The following is a 6,000-nucleotide window of genomic DNA, read 5'->3' as shown; positions in this document are numbered from 1 at the left end:
AGTACACATACAATGCATGCGTTGTCAATCTCTAGCTAGGGGTTAAGCTAGTGAACTTCACATGAATACGGATTTAAAGAGGTCGACTCATTCACTTGCAAGTGAATAACTAATAATCAATGTTTCTTAGCGTAATTTGACAAAATTGAACCTTTTTGGCTGCGAAAAGCGAATTGTCATTTCACTATTTCACTTTCATTATTGATTGAACAAAAAAAATCAAACTTTATATTTTTTTATTAATCTCGTAGCTAGTGCCCCTTTAAACATGTCAAATACACAGCAGGATCAGCAACATTAATATGTAACGAAAGAAGTTGTATAAGTAACTTTTTTGTGTTTAAGCTGTAAATTGTCATGAATATTGATTTTGTAGTCCAGAATTTTGCCTTTTGAAGTCCAGAATTTTGCCTGCCTTTTGTAGTCCAGAATTCTTACAATTTACAAAGGAGTAGGTCCAGTAAGACCCCTTTTTGGACCCAAAATATAGCAGTTTTACAAAATTGTTAAAATGTAAACTTTTGGTTATTTCTTGAACAGTAGTATGCCTCTGCTACATAAATATGGGCTGTTTTTGACAATACAATACACTTATATCGGATACTAGAACCATTAAGTCATGCTAAATTAATGCAATCTTCACAATTCTAGCATTTTAGTTCAATCTTAGACGGTTTTCGTGTAAAACGATAGTGGCCGCATTCTTGTTCATCCTTCATATTAAAATGTAAGTTGCATTTGATGATAATACATAACATATACACAGGTTGAGGATGAACACGGATGCGGCCACTTTCATTTTTGACAAAAACCATCTGAAAGTGACATTTTTTGGCATATTTGGTAGATTTGTCATATTTGAAATCGTTTTTAATGACTAAATCAGTTAAAATCTTTCACATAAACTAATTGAATCAAATGAAATAGACACTATAGTGTTTTAAAAGTGGTCAAAATCTTTCGTCAGATGAAAATGTAATTTGAGGCCAAAATTGGTCCTACCGGACCTACTCCTTTTCAAAAGTTGTCCTCTCTGTCAGAGTATCAAAGGAACTAAAAATGTTTCAAAGAGAAAAGCAGCAGGGTAACAATTATTACCTTGGTATCTGATGAGAATTGTACTTTTATACACTTTTTGATATTTTCTAATTTACAGCAAAAGAAGTTTGATAAAGACATTTGCGGCCTTTTTGAAATGTCAAAGATGTTTGTTTGCATCTAGTTTGTTACCACATCAATTTGTCTGAAAATACAGTATGGCATTTTTAACGCACTTTTTCGATTGAAAGTATGCTGATATTTTTCTCTGTTGATTTTAATTTACTTTAACTGTTTCGGTACTTATATTTCCCTCGGATTTCAAATGTTTGGCTTTTAGCATTCCTGATAAAGGTAAATCTAGAAAAGCGCTTTGGACGCATGCAATTATTCAACGTGTTGTTTTCAATTTTTTACATCACTGGGACGATACCTCTGCTGGTGGACTATCAGTTCACTATAGGCAGTACTTCGGTACTGACATGATTTATAACAAACCTTTTTAAATTGTCCATTAATTAATTGTGTTAAATTCTAAGGAAACTAAGGTTTCAACTCCCTTAGGCAAAGTTGACCTTAGATGAATTTGGCTGTTTGTTTTAGGTATTTTTGTCATATAGCTCTTTAACTGTTTCGGTACTGATATTTCCCTCGGATTTCAAATGTTTAACTTTGAGTGTTCCTGATGAAGGTAAATCTAGAAAAAGCGTTTTTTTTTAAAGTTTTTTTTACAGACACTATATGCATGATCAAAATATAACTACGTTGCTCGTGACTTAACAAAACTGACAAAACCGACAAATAACTCATGCGCTACGCGTATTTGTGAATTAATGTGTTAATCGGTCCCTCGTTGAAAATTTTTCTATAGTCAATCCTACAATTTGTTGATTATTCTATATCATTCTGTTTTTTTTCTTCTATAGTACGTTTCTTTTGTCCAATGAATGATTATATGTGGGTTGCTTCTAGTCGGAGTTTTATAGAATAAAAACCACAGATGCAGAATTATTTGTAATTAAAAAAAAACACCAAATAACAAAAGCAATACTGCGATTCTTTATCTTTTGAATCTTAATTTTATTTAACTTTATTCATTATTAAACTACACACTAATAAAAAGAACAGGTTTTACATGACATAAATATATATAGCGTCAAATCGAAATTTCTTGTACTTTTGTATAATATCTATTTCTAGACGTCTATTGGGACGGCAATGTTTGACATCCGTATTATCTGTCTGATCTCTATTAAGTGCTAAATGTTTTATTCATCAAAATATCTTTTTATTACTTTTCAAATAAAATTTCAATACAGCAGTTCGATGCGTACATTTTGTTGATATAACAGAAGTACAATTTCATATATTTTTTTTTAAATATGCATATCATAAAGTTATATATTAGATGATGTACACATTATGCTTATTTTGGATCTTTCATTTATCAATTTTCTCGACCACCAATGCTTTTGATCAAAAGTAATTAGGAATTATAAAATCCAATCGGTACTGTCATCTGCCATACTGAGCCGTACGTGATGGAGATTAAGGACAGACGCTTTCCACAAATTTAAACACACACTATAAATGGTTCATATGGTTAACAGCTGTCATAATCATGACTTGGTACAGGGGTTTTATTATGTAGAAAATGGTAGTTATAGGTAGAGTAGGTTCTATACGAATACGAATTTGTTTATTATAGTAACATTGTGTATATACAGAGTATACTAATAATATTTGTCAATACAATCTTTGTACACCCGGTCAATTGGACCTATAAGTCACTATAAGGCTCCAATATGGCACCTATTTTTCAGCTAAAATTTAAGATTAGATTTATTGACCGATTTTGAAGAACAATATAGCTGGAACAATTACTAGGTAGAAAATAGGCCTTTTCCTCAAAATGTAGATACATGAAAAATTAGGGTTCTTTTCATAATGTTACAAATAGTGGACAATTTTACTTGTCTACGGCAGTTCAATGAAAACAGGTCTTATTTTGTTGATTTTTAAGACTAGAAACAGAGCCGATGGGTTGACAAAAAAGATCTTTCAGCATACTGTATTAACATTAACGGTACAAATTTTCCTGCAGCAGATGCGCATTTCGACAATACATGTCACTTCAGTTATGCTCGATGCCAAAACATTTGAAATCCAAAGCTTATATAAAAAGATGAAGAGCTATAACCCAAAAGGTAACTGACTTAAGTATTTAATTTGTTGAAGCATGTTTTCTGTCTTATCAAGACCTTTATATTCTTTATATTTTAAACATTTTAAGGCCATAGAGGTGTAAATACGCACGTCAGTATAGTTTGGCTATGAATAGTAACGACACTAAGAGTTCAAAACCAAATGTCTTTTACAATAGGATGTATCATTTTTTGGATATATGATGAATAGGAAGCTATATGTCGTAAGAGACCTAGCAAACTTTATATATTAAGATCAATGAAGGGAACACGTAAGTAATAAGATAATAAGAGAGGCACAGTAATAATGACTTGACAAAATACAAAATAAAGTGTTTTGATTAAAATGATTTTAATTACCAGAACAGATAAATCTTATGTTATTCTCTAGTATCATACAAATTAAACATGTTCTTATAATGTAAATTAATATTAGAATGTTTACTTTTCTAAGCACTCTTGCATATGCTCCTTCCAACTGTTATCTGGCGTACCAAAACATAGGCCTGGAATCCTTGATCAGATAACTACATGGACGATGTCAGTACTGGTGGACGTTTAGTCCAAGAGGGTATCGCCAACACACAGGTCTGCTTTTTTGTGGTAACATGAAATATCAATGTTAATATAAGTTCCTTTTTGAATAAACTCATCAAAGATACCAGGATTAAAATTTTATATTTACATCAGACGCGCTTTTCGTCTATAAAAGACTCATCAGTGACGCTTGATAAAATTTAGAAAACTAGAATTTTGGCTTATGTTTAGGTAAATTATATTATGTTATGGCCCTTTGCAATATAAAGCAAGATATGGAAAATACCATTGAAAGCTCTTCAAAATGATAAATGTGAAGGTTCATCACCAGTCTAATAATCAATGCTGATATTTTTTATCTTGTTATTTTGTATGAGGGTCTGGATTGGGGGGGCTGGGTCTGTTATTCTGTAAACATTTAATTTTCACTCCTTTTTTCTCTAATCTTTAAAAAATTAAACCCTTTTTTCTCTAATCTTCAAAAAGTTAACCCCTTTTTTCTTTAATCTTCATTTTTTTGCCCGTTATTCTCTAATCTTCATTTTCTAAGGGCATTATTCTTTAATCATCTAACCCCATCCAAACCCTCTTGTATGTATGTTATGTATATGTTGTAATTTTTGAAAAAAAAAATTATCTTGTTGGTTAAGTTCCAGCTTCCGAGGAGACCTCAATAAAGGCAACAGAAGTATTCAGCCGTTCAATAGGCATCAATCAATTAGGGTTACAAACTAAAACCAAGGGAAGCACATCAACTATAAGAGGAATACAATGGAACAACAGACACACCGAACTTTCACAAGAACACACGTCAACGCATATATAAATTAACTATTTAATTACAAATTCCATATTCCTGATTTGGTAAGTACATTTTAAGAAAACATGGGTTGAAGCTGGTCGTATGGATAGCCAAACTTCCCTCTTGTATGCCAATGTTAAAATACTGCTAAAAGGACAACATAACGTGACAGGAAAACAGTACACATAAACAAAAGAACACTCCAAGACAGTCACACACATACAAATACTAGTAATAAAATAGTACTTTACAACATCTAAACAACAGAATTATAACGGACAACTTTCATTAAATACGAACACCAGTATTAAGTTAAATCACAAAAATACTGAACTCAAATTCAAAACGGAAAGTCCCCAATCAAATGGCAAAATCAAAAGCTACAATACATCAAAGGAATTGATAACAACTGTCATATTCCTACAGGCATTTTATTATGTAGAAAATGATGATATGGTTGATTAAACCTGGTTAATTAAAACTACTTTACATGATCTATTCTTGCAAGGACTTGATGCATCAGATAGGAGAAACAATTGATTTCCGATACGATGGTGTTTTGGTCATATTTGGATGAAGCAATTCATTGTTATATTGTAATGGTTAGTACAAGAGTTTTAATTTCATGGCTTACTTAGTGTTGCAATATGGAATGTTAACATTTGTACGTGTGCCAACAGAAGCTCGCAATTTTCAAAAAACATGAAAATATTATGGAAACAGCCACTGAGCCAACACGGAAAAATATGCCTACTAATGCCCTATTTGTATTTTATTTAACTAATATGCAAGCGTCGTTGTTTGGTATTCAGGGTTGGAAGTTCGTGTCAACCTCTCCCCCCGTCCCTCTAAAAAAAGTTTGAAGATAGAAACAGCATTTAACAGGTTTAGTAATAAAGGAAAACGAAAAACTTTCGTCATGTCAACTTGAACCTTAAAGTTTAAAAACTAGAATAGCAATCATGACAAATAAAATTGAAAAGTGAAATAATATTCTATGGCAAAACATAACAAAGAGCAAACAGTTGATTTTACTTATATTTTGTCCATCTGATGAGTTAAGCCTTTTTCAACTGATTTTTATAGTTCGTTCTGATGTTGTACTGCTATATCACTGTCCTAGGTTAGGGGAGGGTTGGGATCCCGCTTACATGTTTAACCACGCCGCATTCTGTATGTATGTGCATGTCCCACGCCAGGAGTCTGTAATTCAGTGGTTCTCGTTTGTTTATGTGTTACATATTTGGTTTTCGTTCATTTTTTGTACATTAATAAGCCCTTAGTTTTCTAGTTTGGATTGTTTTACATTGTCATTCCTGGGCCTTTTATAGTTGACTATGCGGTATGGGCTTTACTCATTGTTGAAGGCCGTACGGTGACTTAAAGTTGTTAATTTCTGTGTCATTTTGGTCTCTTGTG

Source organism: Mytilus galloprovincialis, chromosome 8 (assembly GCF_965363235.1).
Source record: "Mytilus galloprovincialis chromosome 8, xbMytGall1.hap1.1, whole genome shotgun sequence".
Classification (NCBI taxonomy): Eukaryota; Metazoa; Mollusca; class Bivalvia; order Mytilida; family Mytilidae; genus Mytilus; species Mytilus galloprovincialis.
The sequence above is the reverse complement of the archived record's forward strand: the minus strand, read 5'-3'. Positions refer to the sequence as shown.